The sequence below is a fragment of the Tamandua tetradactyla genome, chromosome 3 (assembly GCF_023851605.1).
Source record: "Tamandua tetradactyla isolate mTamTet1 chromosome 3, mTamTet1.pri, whole genome shotgun sequence".
Taxonomy (NCBI): domain Eukaryota; kingdom Metazoa; phylum Chordata; class Mammalia; order Pilosa; family Myrmecophagidae; genus Tamandua; species Tamandua tetradactyla.
This window is the reverse complement of record NC_135329.1, coordinates 188,465,320-188,486,896: the sequence shown is the minus strand read 5'-3', so window position 1 is coordinate 188,486,896 and position 21,577 is coordinate 188,465,320.

The window sequence follows — 21,577 nt, the reverse complement described above, 5'->3', positions numbered from 1 at the left end:
ATGAAAATATTTTTGCAAGAAAAATAGCTAGCACTACGTATTTACTACATCTAATATTTTTCTAAGTGTTTTGCTTTTATTAGCTCATTTAATCTTTATAACAATCTTAGAAGATTGCTACTATTATTATCCCCACTTTATAGATGAGAAACTGAGACCAAGAGAAATGAAATAACTCTGCCAGGGTCAAACATCTAGTTAACATCATGACTTGAATTAAAACCAATTTTTTTTTTTTTGGCTTTTGAGTTTCTTTGATGTATCTAAACCCTAATATAAATTCCTTCTTTACTTAAGATAAGGCTGCATTAACCAAAGTATCAAGATGCTCAGCTTTTGGCTAGAATTACATAAATAGTACTGATAGCACTGGTTATTTCTTGCTAATTGGAATTTTTGATGAACTATTCTGACATCTGAGGAATCTCTGTGGTCAATGAGGGAGAAACCAAAAGACAAAAGTAACTGTTAAGGGTTTCTTATAGCCAAGAAGAGAAGGAAGCAAACAAACGATCAAACAATAAGCCAATGATGCTTTCATATTCAACAGTTTTATAATTATTAATACCTGTTAATTATAACATGGTGCTGATGAGATCGTAAGCACAAGTCCACAAGCTTGATTTTTTAATTCTACAAATATTTATTAAGCACTGCTATATGCAAAGTGATATTTTGAAAGCTAAGAAAAAATGGAAATATGTAAATTACAATCCTTGCCCTCAAGGAGCTCAAAATCTGTGGGGAAAGATAAGAAATGGAGGCAAATTAATTCAGTACAAGACGGCATGTGCTAAGGTTCAAATAAATGGCAAAAAGTATTTTAAGAGATGAGTAGCAATGTAATTAGAAAAGTATCTCAGTTATGATATTTAACTGGCTTTGAGAATAAAGGGAATTTATTGGCTCACAAAACCCAGAGATCACTTATAGAGGTTGATACCCACCAAGGAGCCATATGTCTTCTGCATATTGGTTTTCCACCACCATGACCAGCTCTTCGCAAATGGCATCTCGTAGGGTTCAGATTCGCCAATACTTGAGTCTTTACAATGGAGATAATAAAAATAGCAATAATGTGAGGTTATTATAATGATTAGAACAAAGTGCTTATGCTTAGTAAGCGCTCAAGAAATATTATCAGATATCCATGATAAATGAGTGGATATCCATGGTGTTATTATCAAATACCATGGTATATCTATGATATGTACTTATTGTCTCAAGGGATCACTATGTGGCTAAGTGGCTGTGTGAGAACAGAAAAACACTCTGCAATGGTGCACACTGACTCCAGAGCATCCAAAGATTATTACATGAAATTTCAAGAGACTTATTTTGCAAAAGATAGCTTGTAAAGAACTGAAAGCCTATGATATCTAAAACTGAGAATTCTCCACTGTACAGCATTATTTCACACGAATGTTCATCTCCTTGAATCTGCATGGTCTTCCCAGGTAATGTGAATCCTCATTAAAGATGTTTGCTCACTCCTGTCTCCATCACTGCTCTCTCCTGTCACCCCTTTCTATTTTGAATCTCTCCTTAGACCATGGCCATTATCAACTACACAGACCACCCCATCATTTGGATGTTCTAGATTTCATTCAGAAATTATTTCCTCTGTGCTCTACTGACCTATTGATTTTTGTTTTCTTGCGATACCTTTGTGTATTTTCTCGGCAGAACCCAGAGGCTTAAAAATAGAATGCTAGATCATGAACACTCTCCCCTTAAGGCTTTTCTCCTCTACAGGCAGCTCAGTCTCCTCTTCTTGCTCTTTACACAGAAAAGGAATTATCAAACTTTTTAGAGTCAATCAGTCAATAAATATTTATTGAATGCCAGCTATGAGCCAGGCACATAGGGTTTGGGTGGCAAAGGGGCAATCAGACTTCCTCATTTTGAGTTAATTTTCCTCTTTGGGCTATAGGAGTGCAAGCTTTTAAAGTGCTGCAAACTGCTGATCTACTTAGTCCTTCAAAGACTGGCCTACTTGTCATGATGTATTTCTCTTCTTGCCCCGGGGCTTAATAGGAACTCTAGTGGACTCCAGAGTCACTCTCAGTAAACAATAAATAGTAATTGTGTGTCACTTGGGTATACTGATGACAAGCTGTACCTTAAGTGAAGTTGAATGAATGATCATCGGCCTCCAAAATATTTGCTACCCAGGGGGCAGTTTTAAATTCACCTCTGTTTACTTAAGGAGTCTAGGGGTCATATCTGAATTCTTATTCTAACTAAGCAGGGTGTTTTTATTACCCTAAACCCATAAAATACGACAGTGGTTTCTCCTTACACAAATCTTGGTATTTTTGTTCCAATCTGCTGAAATGACATTAAATGGACATCATTTCAAAAAAATAGGTAAAGCAAACCAACCACCCAGCCAAATACTGAGTGTGAAGTATAAAGATCACTCTTTGTATCATCTTTTTAAGTTTTAGGCAAATCTAAAACTATTCTAAAATCAAAAGGTTTTTAGAAAATGGTTTCTGGCAAAGAAAAGAAAAAGAAACAGAAGAAAGCATAGATGTCATTTGTCTCCCATTTTTGCCTATCTGTTGCTTCAGATTCTCTTTTATCATGGAGCCATTATGTAGGAGCATAAATTCCTATTCATTTATAAACTGTATCATTAAACTTTCTTTCTTTTTCTTTTTAAACCTCTTGCTTGATTTCCTAAGAGTCAGTCAGATATTAAAAAACAAAACAAAACAATGGTTATTCTAACCTTCATAGCAGATAGAAAAAAGACTTAAGAACAATGACATATGTGTTGTCCTTCATATATAATCATAAAGCTGACATACTGCCAATAGCACTGAGCTTCCAGAGGCCAGTTGATGCTGAGCTATCCAGAAAGAACAGGAGAACATGTCCGGTGGAAAATGAACCTGACACTTGGCTGGATATGGGATTGGGGCTAAACCTGATTCTGGTGCCTGGAGAACTAAAACAAAGTTAGGCAGTCTTTGCTCAAGATGTAAATTTCTTCCAGACTTTGGACAGAATGTTTGCCATGAATTCAGCTAGGACTAAATTTGCCAATAGTGTTCCAATAGTGCATTCTTTACCCCAGTGATTTCCAAAGTGGTATGTATACACCCTAAGATGTTTGCAGAGCAATCTTTTGGAGTTAAGGGAAGACATTATTAGAACTTGTATTCATTTTTCTATAAAGATAAATAAATTAAAGTTTGCTGATGTTTAATATATGGACTAACATTGAAACGCTCACAGATGTTTGTTAAATAATCTTTGGGAGAGGGGAACACCCTGTTTTCTCAAACATTTATTATTGTTTTTCTACTAAAGGTACTTTCTCCAGGCAAACCCCAGCCTCTCTGTGCCCCTCCCGCCCCCACACAACTTCACCTCCCAGTCTTACGTGAACTGGTTTCTTTTTTAGGGAAGTCTGCATCAATCAAGAGAGGGATAGAACTGGTTAGATGAATCTGCTAATTCTGGGGTTCAGTTAGTAGGCCCATTTGGCTCTCATAAAAAGCTACATTATCTAACATAGAATAAAAGTTAGAATTTGCCTTCATAGGTCACATTTCATTTTATTTCTCAATTTCTCTAGCACCTAGAAAGACAAGAGGCCCTATCAAAGACCCCAACAGTCTTTTATCATGTATAATAAATACTATTTTCTAAGACAAATGTAGAAATTCCACATCTGGAAGACTTGACAGTGTTTCCCCCACTCATTTGTTCACTTTCAGTCTCATGTCACATGTGTGTGATTAAGTGATTCTAAAGGTGAGTCAGGTATTTTTCATCAGCCCCTCCAAATCCATTCACCTCTCTTTGCCCACTCTGGCCCTGGGAAACCGACTTCAATGAGCTACATCCAAGGGCTACCTTGACCTTCAGCTTCTGCTTGGTGACATTTTAGGTGATGAACAGTGGCTAAAAGATTAGTGCCTAGAAGAAAACTGCAAAATATAAGCAATCTGTCCCTTCATGCTAAAGGTAATGTTTTAATAATGAGTGAAATAGTAATTTCTTTTAAAAAGAAACTCATGCTATGGAGGGTACATTTTGTAAAGGATATTTTTGTAACAGTTTCTAGTATAATGTGCTTTTGTGGCTTAAACAATGGAAGTAAGTCTGCAATTTTTAAAAACATGCCATGTATCTTGATACCTAGAAAATTTAAGAAAAATTTTATGACATGCTTAAAAAGGGTTTTGTGGTTTTGAAGTGTATTTGTCAAAAACAAAATAGTCAAACTTTTGATTAACTTGCAAGAACTAGTAATTGAGCTCAGGGAAGATGTAAAGTAAAATTTCAACAATATCTTTGCTTAAATTAGTGGACAGGATTGAAAATCGGGTATCATGATTTTTTTTTTTAATGCAGCAATACGTACATTTCCTCCATTTGGTTCTACTTCTGATTGTGAGGGATCTTTTTCCACTATGACAGCCATTACATCTAAATATTAAAATAAACTGAACTTCTAAGCAGACTTTTCATAAGCCCATGAGGCCAGTCCTGTCTGGACATGAGGGAGCTGCAATACACATGACCTTGAGGCTGGACTTTGAGCTGGATGCAATGACTGCAAGGGGCCTTGCATGACTACCTTCAGGGAGAGGACACGTCCTTTGTGTAGGCAAAAGATTGACGTGGATGCTGGATGAATAAAAGGACAAAAAGACAGATTGTTGTGCTTATCAAAACCTGTCATCCGCCCCACCCCCGTCTACATTTCCCAGTCTCCCTTTTAGGCAGGGGTGTCATGTGACTGAGTTCTGGCCAATGGGATGTGAGAAGTGATGTCTGTCTGCCAAAGACCCGGCTCTTGAAAACATCTGTGATTCCCCGCTTGCTTCCTTCCCTTGTCTGCCAGGCAGAGGCAGAGGATCCAGCAGAGGACTCCAGTCCCCCAAGGATGATCGAACCACAGGTTTGAAGCGCTAGATCTCACCCAACTCTTTGAGCAACAGATAAACTTCTAATGTATTAAACCGTTGAGATCTTGGAGCTCATTTGTTACAAATATGAAACATCCACCCTCATTATAAACTATTGTCAACTGAGAGACTAATCATTATGGGGGTTAAAGTGGCAACAAGATAAATCAGGTCAAGGTCTCACTGACCCTGGGACTGGACAGACATGTGGGATAATTTAGGAACGTGGAGATTTTGTAGGTAGAAATCAGTGGGTGTGGGGAAAGCTACTAGTTGATTATAAAACCTGGGACTGGGGCTAACCCTTGATGTATGTGTTAAAGAGCCTGAGTTTTAAATTTGGTGGGCCAAGTGGCTGGGATTGGGAATGGAGTCAAGAAGATTGTTTTAAGAATGTTTAAAAATCAATGTTATCTTCTCCAGAGGCCTTCAGTGATACCCAAGTAGCACCCATCCATTCCCCACTCTTTTATTCCTTTTCATGACACCTTGTTTATTTCCTTCATAATATATGACATATTTACGTTTAAATTATTTATTTGCTGAGCTACCCCTGCATTGTCTATATACGCAACATAAGGTCAACTTTGTCAGTTTTATTAACTTCTTGGTCTAGTAGAGTGCTTGGCACTGAGTGAATGAATGGAAAAATAAATGATTATATATATAAACTACGATCACTCATTGGGACGTTTAATACTTTATATTCTAATTGTTTTCTACCATATGCCCTGGTACCACAGTGAATAAATATCCTAATTCCAAGCTCAATCTAGCTGGACTGGGTCCTTGGTTTATGCAGTTGGATCTCTATAAACTTCCTACCCCATTTACCTGCCGGTTTGAATCCTTGACTATCACCTGCCCCACCTCTGGGCTTTCTTTCCTTGCCCCTTTTCCCTTGATACTCATGTCCTCTCATTCCAGACCTATGTTCAGAGTCACTGTGCTGTGTGTTTGTCGTCAGGATAAATGGCATTGGCTCATACCCACATCCAGGACCATATGTCTTATTGCTGCCTTTCTGAATCTAAGTGCGTTCCATAGCTGCCTCTGAGCCCTCTCTCTCCAAATTTTCTTTGTATTCAACAGCTTAATTGGACTCAGCTAACCAACTCTCCTGAACTTACTGCGGCTCATATAAAACATGTATATTTAAAAAAAAATAGGGAAGAGTTTGAATTAATGGCAAGCATTTAATTTCAAAGCATTTCAGTAGCGTTTATTGAAAAAAGGGGGATACTAATCATTACACATTAATCTCAGAGAAGGGTTTAAGAGATCAGGGATTGTGTCTGTACTATCTTAGATCACACTCAGATCCCCAATACAGTGCACGCATATACTAGGTACTCAAAAAATATTTCTTTATATATTGCTTGGTTATTGTTACTAAAACTTCTTAATTTTGAGAAATATTGATGTAGTAGAACATGCCACAGTTTGTTTTTAGTTCTAGTCCTCTTTAGCAACCTTGGCTTGCCATCCAAATGATTATGTTCTGAGATGTCACATAGCCATATTTCATCACGGTAAGTGACAGCACTGAAGTGGCTGAGTGAATGTAGTGCTGTTCATAAAATCATTTTAAATAAAGGACTTCAAGAGCCATCCAGCTGTTATTTAAATCTGTCGTTATTTACTGTAGAACATAAAACACCAAGGTCTCATATATTTTCTCATATATTACCTCACTGAAGTAACACCAGACAAGCCAAACGATAGGGCATTGAGGTACAATAAAGTTGGCCATTTCAGAATTTGTTTCCTTAAGGATTCTATTCTTTCTCTAAATTGTGGATAATTGGAATTGACAGTCACATGGATCTAAGGGAATTAAATGCAAGAGGCTAATTAAAGCTTTGGTGCTTTTATATGAATGGGCTACATACACTGGGTGGAGAACCCTGGGCAGTCATAAACCTTGAATATCCTTTTTAAAAATCCCTAATAATTGAAGTGAAATTAATTGTGATGTGAAATAATAAAATTGCAAAAGTTGTTTGTTATGTATCTGTTTTGAGATAAACAATTTGTGACAGCTGACATTATGTGACATTGTATTTATAAAATATACATATATTTTAAGAAAGTCGAATTGGTTACTGTGGAAATTATTATGATATCACAGAAGAGGATGATTTCTTGTAATCTACAAGCAGCAAGAGCAGATGTGCTTGTAAGAAACAAAGATCTTGTTTCCATACAAATGTTCTCAAAATAAGACACAAAGAAGAAAAATACCCAGAGCACATAATGCAAAGGAAAAGAATTACTTTTAAACAGAATGTTTTATAAAGTTTTCCATAAAGGCTCAGCTGTTCCTCAGAGCACAACTAGCTTGAACAGGGATAGCAGACATGAAATTACAGTATTCACAGAATTAGTATTCAGGATGTACAATCTCTCTTTTCAAAGGCTTCAAGATAGTTTATGCATGCACAATTATAGAAGCAGGTAATGAGAGAAATTCTGATTTCCCTCATTATTGTTTTCGTACTTAGATAAGTATTGATAAAATTGCTTTGTTTAAAATATATCTAAGCAATAATTTATTAATTCTATTGAAAAGACCCTTTGGCCCTTATTCTAGGGCATATTGGAAGATTTTTCTAAAACATACGTTATTCTGTCCATGGAAATAGGTAACACTATATAGACTTTTAGTAAAGAATCGAAGCTCAGTCACAATTAATAATCTGCAAGCTACAGTAATTTTTGCAATTTTATTATTTCACATCACAATTAATTTCACTTCAATTATTAGGGATTTTTAAAAAGGATATTCAAAGTTTATGACTCTGACCTCCTGAAATACATAGATATGATAAACAATATATCAAATGAATGAGTTGTGTCAGAATATATTACAAGGCATTCATTACATCACTTTGAATTTAATCTTATATCTTAATGGTCATTGATATCCTGTTTAGCTAATTCTTCAGATTCTCAAATATCTCCCTCAGTAACCTCAAATATTTCTTAGAATTAATCAAAGTATAAATAATCTAAATGGATTAATTATAATAAAGTTCTCACTCCTTGCAATAAAACACCCAATCAACCTACAACATTGGTTTGCCAATAAAATCTTTAAAGTTCCTACATAATAAATGAGAGACATGAACTGAGTGGAAAGGACTAGACAATTTTGACAATTCTTAAGATATACTTCTCTCAAAGAAATCTACCATAGAGTATAATATTTTAAGTGAAAACATAAAAGATTAAGATTGAATAGAGTGGATGGAATTCCGCATTACCACTAAGTGATAGTATATAAATCTAATTGTACTTTCAAATTAATGTCCAATTTAATTTTTCATTTTTCATTAAGAAATGCAAAATGCTAGAAGAATTACATAAAAAGAAAAAAAAAGCAAAGAAAAAAAAATAAAAGCTCTTTGTGTTCTCTAGCTGGAGTTAAAAGAAACCGAGAATAAGGAACAGGTGTTTCTGAAAGCTAGACTTTAATCCTAGCTTTAGTTCTGTGATCGTATCGAAGTCATATACTATTTTAAGACATAAGATTGCTTTTTTAAAGTACATAATATGAATGCGGTCTCTAAATGGACATCAACATTTGAGGTATATAGTGAGAACTGAAAGACTATAATATAACTCCTGTAAATGAGGGCTAAAATCATTTAAGAAACAGGCTTTTTATAAATACTGAAAAGATTTAGGAGAAACTGAAAAGATGTTTGTTTAATAACTGCAAAGGCCTTAATAGCTTGGTTGGTATAGCCAAAGTACAAAAGCCTAAAGAGAAAGGAAAGACATTAAAGGTCCTTTTAATGAAAGAATGACTAGACAGCATGGGAATATTTTATAATATTTTATTGATGAAGGTTCCATTTTTATTAACAAAGATAGTAGCAAATCTGCATGAATCACTGTATTAAGAGATAGGAACATTACAAAAAAAGAGAATGGCCAAGTGCTTTCTCTAAAATTGCTCTAGCATAACAGGGAAGATAATAAATATATATACACATGAAAATATACTATATATTTAATTGTGAGTTAGGGGGTAACATTATTGATGTAGATAGTAGGTACTAAATAAGTTAATTTAAATGGAATTACAGAGCCTGAATTTATAATGTATGGCATCAGGGGCAGAAATACAAAGTATGGAGTAATTCAACAGAATGAAGGCGGCTTATAAACAACATGATAGGATGTGCTGTTTTTTACATACCCAGTGTTTTTTTTATCTAGACTTAGTTCTTTTTGTATCTTTGATTTAATTTCATTAATAAATACTTAAGATAAAATTTTCATTTTGAAAGCCTTCAAAGGAGAGCAAAAAACAAAACCTGAAATTTTTCAGACCTTTGGGGAGACGAGTGGGTTTGCCAATTGCATTAAACCTTGAACAAGAGTGAGGGTTAGTTTAGCTGACTGTTGCGAAGGGAAGTTTATCTAGGTAGTGACACAGATGCTCTAACTTACAGTTGGTTAAGATCGAGATAGAACATTTTGAGTCTGATATATTCTATTAGGAGGATTATATTTTGAACAGCAAGCATGAAAAATAAATACTCTTCATGTGGTTGAGATATTTTTCTGATTTTTCTTTTTTAAAAAATGACATCAGATATTTGGAAAAAAGATAAAAATATCAGGAAAGAATCTACAAAAATAAGGTAAAAAGTGATGAACGGCTTTTATGTCTCTACATTAATTGTACTAGCTATACAATCATACTCATTTAAGAATCTTTTGCAAAACTGTTATTCAGAATACTTGTTTGATTAATTGATTAAAGAAACATGATACAACCCTTACCGGGGCTCAGGCATTGTTTTCAGCCTTGAATGGATCAGTTACAAATGTTAACTCATTTGATCCTTATTAAAAACAAAAGAACTTTTGAGTGAAAGTAACATTATCACATCCCCTTTTACAAATGAGGAAACTGAGGCTCAGAGATTAAAGAAATTGCCTAATTGTTAAGTAACACAGTAAATGGTAGAGCTGGGATTGGACCCTAGACCTTCAGGATTGAAAACTCTCAAGCACTGCACCATCAATGACACTCCCGTCGGTATACCTGGGACAAATTCCTCTTAGAGTACTGAGCTGAAAATTTTGTTGTTTAGGCTGATGATTTCACAGGTTTCCTAGACAATTTGGGGCCATGTAATCTACAGTATGCTTTCTTCTTTGCCTGCTTGCTGAGTTCAGAAATAAGTTTGCTCAATTGTGACTTTTTCATAACCAAGATTTCTTGATATTTTTTCTTTTCCCTTAGTCTATTTTATTATATACATATATCTTTTGGTTATTCAAATTTATGAGTACACACAAATTATTTTAAGAAGATTGAGGGATAAATCAGTCAATCATCAACTTCAAACAGTAGTCCAAGATCAGTGTTGAAGAGAATTCATCCTGTTTGACAATTTATAAATCTGAGTACTAGAGGAGACCAGATTTGGCTATTATCAGTCATTTAAGAGAAGCTGTGGCTAAACCAAAAGGTCACCTGAGACCAGTGATCACAACTTATTTTAATATTTAAGAATAAACAAACACACTCTCTCTATTAAAGCTGGCCTTTTCAAAATTCTCCTTTCTCCTTCAGTAGCCTTAGGAGAATCATTGGTTATGAGGCCCATTTTATAGTAGTGAAGATGAAAATAATGGTAATCTCTTGACCTGATTGATTATTATAGATAAAATGATGCCGTGTCCTTTCATCTTTCATCAAAGGCAGGGTAATATGGTAGAGAGAATGAAAGACTGTGTTTCCAGATTACCTACCTCTAGCTTGAGTTCTGCCACTAATTAGCTGGTTAATATTGAGGGATCATTTAAATTCTATGGGTTGAAGATTATATGATTAAAATACAATTTCATTACACAATTCCATCTCTCCTTCAAGCTTGATATTTTGTTCACTCCCTAGTATAATCCCTTCTTTTCACACATGAAGAAAAAAACACCAGAGATGTGAAGTGAGCCAAGGAGTAAAACAGTTAACAGCAGTCAGAATTAGAGCAGAAGTCTCCTGACTTCTAGAATTTTGTTTATTAAGAAATAAAACAGTGCAAACACATTTGACTGTTTTTGGTATCCAAATACATCCTACCCACCTACCTCTCACTTCGGGTTACTGCAATTCTGAAAGTGTTATCTTTCCATTTTATGATATACTTTGACTATATATACATATATAAATAAACAGCACATAATATTTTTCCCATATCTTTAAGAATTATATTAACAAATTATGTAAGGATCCTTTCAGAACTGGCTGGTTTCACTCTACATATTCTGGAGATTTAGCCATGTTAACATATGTAGTACTATATACCCCTCATTTATTCTTCTATTCTCTTGAACAGTGGCTTTAAAACTTTTTTGAGCAAGCAGTCCACAGGAAATAAAATCCACTAGATAGATATGTGTATCTTTGAAATAAAACTTTACCTTTTTAATTTCTCCTTATGTGTGATGCACCCTGTTCCACATTTTAAAATATAGTTATGACTTATTAAATTAAATACACAAACCACTAATAGGTTACAATTGGACATGTGAAAACTTCTGTTCAAGGGAGATAAATTATTTAAACTGCTACCCTTTCCAATACTCTTATTCCTCCAGGATGGGGTGGGACGCTGGGGTAGGAGGTGAGGCTAGCTTAGAATTTTTGCAGTCAGTGAAAGATGTAGCTAGTAAGAATATATTAAACATGAGGATTGTTTAGGGAAAGAAACCAAGTTTGTGAATCAAGGTTTCAGGCAGTGAAGATGATTTCTCACTATGAGGTAATTCTGCAAATGTGTTTAACAGATTTTGAAATAAACTAATGCATATTTTAAATTGATGCTGTAAACCTACCAATTAAGGATTCCTATAGACACCCACTTAAAAATATAGGTTTATACATTTTATGTTTGTTTATATGTTTATCTGTCATGGAGTTTGATAAATGCACATAGTTCAGAGAAATGGCTTTGACTATGTTTTAATTTCCCAGATGCTAAAACAAAAACCATACAGTGTCTTGACTTAGGCAATGGGAATTTATTGGCTCATGGTTTGGGGGCTAGGAGAAGCCCCAGACTGAGGAGGCAGAGTGGCGATGCTTTGTTTCCAAAGACTGTGGCCTTCTGGGGCTGGCTGCCAGTGATTCTCAGGGATCCTAGGTGTTTCTATTATATGGTGATATCCTCTCCTCTCTCTTCTGGGTTCTGTTGATTATAGGCTTCTTGCTTCTCCCATGGCTTTTTCTTCCATGCCCAATTCCCTGTCCTTTAAAGACTTCAGCCATATTGGATGAAGGCTCACCCTCATTCAGTTTGGGCATATCTAATAACATCTTTGAAGGTCCTATTTACAAATAGATTAACACTCACAAATCCAGGGGTGGGAATCCGAACACGCTTTTGTGGGGGACATGATTCAATCCCCATTAGCCTACATTTCTGTAAAGTTACATCATGAACTATGCCTCAGTTGCACTCCAGTATATTATTTGCAGACTTACTTATAAATGGCCTTATCGACTTAAAGCCTCCTAGGAAGATGATGTGTTGGGGATTTCTGTGTTTAGTGGAAGTGGGATTGCTTCTTTTTTTAAAAAAAAAAAAAACTTTAGTTCCAATACAGTTAGTATTATATTGATCTTTGAGGGCGCATTTCAGCTTATGGTTATAACTAGAGACCTAAAAATATTTTGCTTTGAACAAGGTTGGTCATTTCTATCTACTTTTTGGCACTGTCATCTGATTTAAGATCTCTAACCCTTTTACTGTCATCTCTCAGTGCACAATGCTTGGCAAAATCTAGTGACTTTGATGAATAAATCAAAGTCTTCATATGATCCAGAGTCTTTGAGCTGCCTTGTTTTCTTACCCTGATTTTAAAGGACGTAATGGAATTGAGCTGGCAGAAAGCAAAATCTGCCAAGGTTCAGAAGAATTCAGAACATAAGTGCAAGGGGAAGCAAGTGTTAGAAGGCTATCATTCCAATTAGCGAAGATCTGTAGTAACTTGGACCCTAGTAAGCTTTCATAAAAGCCTTTTCTTAGTTTCCTTGTTGCTATGACAAATACTACAAAAGCGGTTGGTTTAATCATAGGAATTTATTGACCCACAGTTTCAGAGGCTAGAGGGCTTGCCTACTTGTAGGGTTGGTAGCATCCTGGCTGGCTGGCAAACACTGGGTTCCTTGGCCTTCCCATCATATGGCCATGCCCTCTCCTATCTCCTCTCACTTCACTGACTTCCAGCTTCTGTCTCCTTCCTTTGGCTTTGTCAATATAAGTTCTCCAGTATATGGATTAATACCTATCCTGATTCAGTTGGCCACACCTTAATTTAAAAAAAACATATTCTAAAGGTCCTATTTACAATGGGTTCACACCAACAGGAATGGATAAGACAAAGAACATGTTTTTTTTTCTGGGATACATAACTCAATCTGCCACAGGCCTCTTACCTGAATCTTTCACCTTGCAGTACAGTCACTGCTGCACTACCTGGCTACAATGGAAAGGTGGTTCACAATATAACAATAGATGTATTTGACCTCTGAAGAACTGGCTGTATATCTGACTCAAGATTGATATGGAGATGGAAATGGAAGACAGTAGCTTCAGCTGAGGTCAACTCTTCTCTTCCACTCTCAATTCCAACACTACTTGGTAACTCCTTTCCTCTGACCCAGTAACCTACTGCTCTATCCCTTCCCAAATCCTCACTATGCCCCCTGGAATTCCTCTTTCAAGCAAAACAAACAAGTAAATCCATCCTACATCATCCCATATCTTAAAAGTATGTATTTTCCTAAATAAAACAGCTCTTCCTTGAGACTACTATTCCCTCTAAGCTAGGGTGACCATATCATTTTAACACAGAATCCAGGGCACTTTTAAGAGTAAAAGGGGCCACTTAATTTTTATGTCAGTACCACAGGCGTAATTTGGGACTGTTCTGGGATAACCACCTCATTATCATATCATCACCCTACCTATTGTTCTCTCAAGTGAAGGAAACTTTTTTCCTATGTCGCACCCAGGCCAGGGTTAGAAAATAGGGTCAGCATCCCTCAGACATACAAAGGCACTTTTGGAACAATATGCCTTAACTTCTGTGTAACACTCTAGTTCCTCCGTGGCTTATGCTTTCTTGTGAGCTCCTCAGTATCAATCCTCCTTGGCATTATCTGCCTCCATAGAGAGTCTCCCACACTTTTTGAAGCTTTATCAGCTAGTTCAATATCTTCCTCTGTTTCCCAAGATCTACCACCTCCTGATTAACCTATCAATTTTCTGATAATCCAGCCTCTAATGGCCATGGTTTCTCAATTCCCTTTCTGAACACTGGCACCTTGCTCATCATCAGATATATCAAATTTCTGTTCTCAATCTTCTATACTTTCATATCTTTAGTATTCCCTCTTACATGATTTTCAACTGTGGGACCTCTCTATTTCTTCCTATTAGTATTCTACTCTATAGATAATGGTCTCATATCAGTTTATTCCTTGGAATTAAACTCAACTTCTTTGATCCAATATTTTCCAGTTCCTTACCTGGAAAAAATCTCTATACTCCATCAATCCAGTTGTCCATTCTATTCAAGATTATACCTGGGCTGTAAGCTGAGTTACAGATGTAGCATCAAGTATATTGATGGTCTTATCTGTAGTGACCACCCTCAGCTAGATCCTCTATTCTGCTTGTCAATTTTCCCATATGTTTTCAGTTAGCCTTTCTCATTCATCATTGGGACTATTTCAAGCTTATTCACTCTTCTTAAACTTTTGATCCTGTCATTTCCCACTGCATTCAGTAAATAACATTGACAAATCCTTCCTCAATTTCCCATCATGTCAAATAACAAACCTCCTTGCACCTGTACCCATCATTTTTAATTCTCTAATGGTATCTCTCACCATCTGAAATATCACTCCACCTGTGCTCTAGATCCTTTCCTTTCCTGCCTCCTCATGGACCTCATTTCACCAATTTTTCTTTATATTCAATCTCTTAATTGCTATTGACACCTTTCCATCAGCAGTGAGGCATACTGAAGACTTATTTTAAAAACACTTCCCTCAACCCTACAACCTTCACCAGCTACTAGGCTCTGCTTAGCCTTTTATGGCTAAACTTCTTGAAATTACTGTCTATACTTAAATTCTCACTCCTTTACTTCCTTTTGTCTCCTCAACAACTCTAATCTTTCTTTTGCTGTCATCACACCAGGCAGCATTTGATGCTGTTTATCTCTGATTTCTCCTTTTTAGGTCACCTGGCTTTCCTCAGATCTCTGAATGGCTCCATTTAAACAGCCTGTCTCAAAAATGCTGCCATTCCTCATGAATCTCCTTAAATAGGCTGGCTGGCTGGAGGTAGAATGATACATCAAAGTTCTAAAGAAAGCAAAGGGATGAGTCCATCATATTCTCGAGGATTAGCAGAGAAGTCTGCTCAGATGACAAGAGATGTGGAATGGCTTAGCCTTTGCGAGCTCTAGTCAGGGTCAGGTCTTGAGCCTTGTGGGGCTACGGAAACCCAAGTTCATAGGGTTTGAATATTGTTTTTAGAAAGGACAACTAAAAACGTCTAACTCATAAGAACTAGCTGTACAATAATAGAAATGTCATTTATTTATAAAGAAAAATATAATTTTCAAATATATTCCGTTTAGGAAAATGGCACAGAACGTAAAAGTTTCAGAAAGTTGTTAATGTAGAGTTTGGAACTGATCAAAGGAACTCTGTGTATGACTCTCTAATGCCACCAGGCCTTACAGCCTGCGGGGTCTGCCTTCACATCAGGAATGGTCTTTGAAGGCAATATTACCAAAGACTTGGGTGAGGGTTGAGGGGCAGACGCCATGCCTCTGACAGCTATAGAATGTGAAGTAAGATGATTCCTATTTAAATATTTAGTCTTCTGTGAATCATTCATTCTCTAACATAAATATTGGGAAGTATTAAAACATTTTCAAAAGTATATTACGAACGTACCTAACCCATATTTATTGGCTATTTCCTGATGTTTTGTGACATTTTTCTGGATTAGGAATAGTTATTCAAAATGCCTTAGGGCAAAGTGCTCCCAAAGACATCAATCAGCTTCCTTCATAAAGAGAATTCCTTGTTATCAAATAAAAGCTGCTGTTTTTAGGAAGAAATCATGTTAGTAGAGAGCAAATATGTAACTTCCATAGCTATGCAGAATGGAACAGTATGAAAACCAGGAAAGCCTAATTGAAATAACAGAGTTGTGTTTCTCTACTCCAGTATTCATTGTATTGTTTAAATACAATTTCAACAATTAAGTTAAAACAAAGAAAAATCCTATTCTCACAGATTTCACTTAATGGATACTAGGAAAATGTTGAAATTTTACCATAACTTGAGAGCTGCTTTTCACAAGAAAAAATCTTGCACCTGAAAAATCCAAAATGTCATTTACAAATGCCATAATCATTAAAACCACAATCTTCACTACACAAAATCATTCATTCTTTGTATGTATAGATGAAGTAAGTCTACAAAAAGAAGTATGATGCATATGTTTCTGGGAACAATGAATTAGATGATCCCCTTTGATACAAAATATGCAAATCTGCCTGGTGACCCAGAATTCAAAGTTCTTGTCAGTATGGCTGTCACCATTAACTGTTACCACTATTAATTGTTACTTATTTCTTTATAGGATGGTTATCTTTTTTTTTTTGTTGTTTGCATGGACAGATACCAGAAATTGAACCTGGGTCTTGGCATGGCAGGCAAGAATTCTGCCACTGAGCCACCGTTGCACTGCCCAATCTTTTAGTTTACACTAAGTGATTCTCTCATGTCATTCACCTGTTCAGAAAAGCTCAAGATAAGCATTGATGAATATCTGATGTTAAAGTGTGAGATGTCAGATAGGTCATGTTTCACACATGACCTTCTAAGAATGTCCTGGATATTTAGTTTTCCTTTCAAGTGGTCAAAATTATACAGTGTGTTATCCTATAGACTAGATCTAATTATAGCAACAGGTCTGTATGAATAATACAGATATTTAGTTATTTAGGAGACAGTTTAGAATGGTGGTTACGAACATGGATTTTCTAGAACTTAAAACATCTGTGTGAGACCCTGTTCAGACACTGTGGGACCCTGAACAAGTTAATAATCTCTGAGCCTCAGATACTTCACATGAATAATTTGGAAAATATTACCTCTGTTAAGATGATTATAGGGTTAAATGAGATAATGCATGCAACTTGCTTATCATGGTGCCTGGCACAAAAACATGCCTATAATGATAACACTTTATATAAGGCTCCCCTGTCCTACTTACATCCATCTTTGTTTAAATCAGTTATATCACCAGTCTAAAGTGCTATAGATTCTGCATGTAGATTTATTTCTTCATGATGGCATGCTTCAAAAACGCTCTTCTGATGTAGCAGCTCTGGAACAGTTTATAGGACTTTTGATGATACTTTTAGTCTACTAAGTGGGACTTTCCCAGGTATCTAGTAGCTCACCATGACGTCAATTTTTAAGTGCCCTTTGGAAGCCTGAACACAGCTGCTAGGAGGAGAGGCTACTGCTGGTACTATTCTCTTCTTCATATATCATGTCTTGAGACAGCGCAGAATGCCACACTAACCTCCATATTAAGCTAACCTTTCTTTAAACCACATGTCTGGAGAACTGGGGGAGGTGACATTTGACTTTACTACCTGTAAATGATCTTTCTTTAATTCTTTTCCCTCTTCCCTAGTACACAGTGTCTTTCACAGTTATCAAACAGGAAATGGCTTCTTGGTTCTATCCCTGTATGGCTTTTAATTCCCCAGATTGCCGCCATCCGGCTATGAAAAGATGAAAAGTTGAGTCCCTGGATTCTTTCTTTCTCTGTTGGTACTCTGTTACTCTATTTTGTTCAGCATATACAGGATTATTCAAACAGATGATTAGACTCTGCTGTACTATGAAAGAACTCTGATTTACAAAATTCTGAGCATGTAGTTCTATGAACTTTTCACAGGATTAAAAACACAGGATCATACTGCTATTGGCACTGGTATAACTACCAACTGTTTTCCTTGAGATGCACTCTGTCCTCACCCTGCTTCAGACCATGGATTTCTCTAGAAGAACTAGGTTGTGTTTTTTGTTTTTTTTTTTCTTTTTAACATGGGCAGGCTCCAGGAAACAAACCCGGGTTTCCGGCATGGCAGGTGAAAATTCTGCCACTGAGCCACTGTCACACCTAGGCCTTTTGTTATTACAGATTTTTGGACTACTGTGTCCTATTTTCACTGGTAATTCCCAAGCCAGATGATCACTTTTGGTTTTTCTACTTATCCCTAGTAAAATAAGGTTATTTTCAATCTCTTACATTTAGCTGCTGAAAAACATTTGCATTTGTTAAACACTGCTGGAATTGCAATATACCAGAAATGGAACAGCTTTTGAAAAGGGGTTTATTAAGTCATGCATTTACAGTTCTAAGGTCATTAAAAACGTCCAAATAGGGTATCCAGAGAAAGACAACCTTGCTTAAGAAAGGGCTGATGATGTTCAGGAATTCTCTGTCAGCTAGGAAGGCACATGGCGACGTTTAAAAGGGACTTTCTTTCCCAGTCTCTTGTTTCAAAAGGCTTCTCAGGAGGCGTTTTTCTTCTGCATCTCTGCAGGTCTCTTGTCTGTGTCAGCTCTGAAGCTTTTTCCAAGATGGTTCCCTCTTAAAGGACTCCACTGAGCAACCCTACCTTGAATGGGTAGAGATACATCTCCATGGGAACCATCTAATCAAAAGGTCTCACCCACAACTGGGTGGGTCATATCTCAATGGAAACAACTTAATCAAAAAGTTCCCACCCAGAAATATTGAATGAGGATTAAAGAGCATGGCTCTTCTGGGGTACACAACAGTTTTAAACCAGCATAGAGAGTAATCACCCCTGTATCTGAATTAGTGCTCACTAGGTACTGTCTGCTTCCTTTTATTATTATCCTCTCCCTATCAGTGGGCTGAGTCTTCCCAAAGTTAGACCATTATATCTTTTTCTCTTCCTGTATCAATCCTTTATCAGGGATCCCAATATCCTCATTGTACTTTTTGTGTTGTAGTTTCTACAGGTTTACTGTTTCTTAGAAGAAATGGCTTTTAGAGTTGTTTTCTGAGCGTCCCTATCTACACCTGACCCAGCTCAAAGTTACTTTGTTTTTCGTTAATGGAACTCATTTCTTCAAATGCAGAACACCCATTTTAAAAACAAGTACAAAGGGTTTTAATGACATATTTAAAAAAATGTGCTTTCATTTTTATTCAGAAACTTTTCTGGTCCTCACATCCTTAGTCAAAGTTTAATTCCCACAATTTATAATACTCATTTGGGGTAGAGAAAGCTTATCAATTTCTCTACATCAAAAAGGGCTCTCTAGAAGAAATCTGATATTATTCTGTCAAAGTGTGAATTTAAGTCATAATGTTACCTTTTCAGAGCCATGGATATTTGTACAAGAGCCTTATCTCTAATTTGCAAAGTGACACTCTTTAAGAATTGTTAAAAGAAACTACTGTTCAAGGTGGATGTAATGAGAAGACCCTTACCACTTGGGACTTCCATGCCACCCCAGACTATCGATGTACATAGAGAGGCAAAGTTGGGAGGTATTAATATGTCTTACTAATGAACTGGATTTGGTATCTTAGAATATTTTCTTTGAAACCATGGTTCCATTTCTGGCTTCCTTGCTTCTGTACAGTGCCAATCCAGGTCGACAGGAGAAATGAGCCTATTGTTCCATAGCCTGCTTAAAAAGAGAACACCACTTCAAAGATGAGAATACCACCTGACAAAAATAAAACAAGTAATCAGTCATAAAACACTCATCTGTGTATGCTTGTTCATCTTTACCTTTTCAGGATTCAAACTATTTTAGGGCACTGACTCTTGTAATTATTTTCTCTAGCACAATAAAGTCATCTAAATAAAGGAAATTAATATGTAATTAGTTTCCCAAAAAAGTCTTCTTCTTTGGTATTAGGAAAGAATTACAAGTTTCCAAATTGCTGCCCACTCCTGTGCTGTCATAAACAAAATAAAAACATAAAAAACATGGATTTTACTTCTTAAACAAACAAAAATGAGCTTTTAACCAAATTCTATTAAAGAGTATTTAAGACTTTTAATTTAAAAACGGATAAAGCAAACCATTCAAAGAAAACAAAAACAATACCCCATAATGTACCTTTTAGCTACAATGCCTTTTGAAATTTTCTTTTGCTAACTGCTCTTAGTGGTTGCAAAATTAAACCGGCTACATTCCTTGACAGTTGACCTAATTCATGAATTATCAAGTATTAACATGAAATAACTTGTTGACGGAAAAGAAGGGTCACACAATTTACTCAAAATTATATTTTATATACATTCTGAACCACCTCTGTTATTTACATTTAAAAACTTTATTTTGTAATATCTACCAAGAGGCTCACATCTTTCACGTGAACCCTAAGCCAGAGTTGACCAGTTCAGGATATTTGTAGCATGCTTTATAAATCAAGATCTGACCCAATACTTTAAGTATCAGAATTTTCTTTCATAGCCTCCGTTTTTGTCCCCTGAAAATATATTTTATCACACGGAAGCTAGCTGAGCTAGCAATTTTCTCCATATTCATTCAGTGATTGTTTATTGAGTACCAACTTGTGCCAAATACTGTGCTAGTTCTGAGAAAACAAGGCAGGACAGGACAGACATAGTTCTTGTCCTCAAAAAGACCACATTCTAGAGGTAGAGACAGACTAAATAAAAGGAACAAAAATCTTCAACACATGAATCAAAATGTACTACTTGTTAATGTCATAAAGAAAATGTGCAGGATGCTAAGATAGAGAAGCAAGGCGTTGGTGCTGAGAAGGATGGAAGTTTTGGTAGGATGGTTAGAGATAGTGGGGTAATAGTGAAGCTAGGAAAGGAAGAGAACCAAGTATGTGGAAAATGGTGAGGTTGGGCATATTTTCTCTTCACCTTTCCAACCACCTCACAGAGAAAAAAGTGTAATTATGCAACTGAACACAATGACCAAACTGAACTTCACTTCTCTAGTGGCATACATTCCTATACAGTATATCTATATATATACTTTGAAAAATGCATATACTGTAACTATGGTAAAGGACAGAAATAAATATATCCTTCAACTCCTACTAAAATACTGTCAAGAAAATTTTGAACAAAATGAATTACTATAGTTTACACAAGAGTTTCTTCCCATGTGGAATTCATTGTGAGTCTCAGGGCAGGACTATAGTCTCCCGAGACAAGAAATACAATGCCCAATTTTGGAACAGAAATACAATTTTAACTTCCTTGGGGTGAATTGGATGTAATACCTTGATTGCAAATGAGAAAGGAACATGGGATGTTACAAAAAGGAAAAAGTTTTCCAAGATGGTCCCAATTCTCACAAGTGGTCGTGAGATCTCTGGCATTCTAAAATCTGGAATCTATCACCCCTCCCCAAACCCTCATTCTTGGGGAGACAGGGAGTCAGAATCTACAGTGTCTGAATGCTTAGCCACTAGAGGGAGAAAGTGTACCTCTGGTGACAGGGAGGCAAAGAAACGCCAGAAAAGGATAGGTTTTCAAGGAAGCTA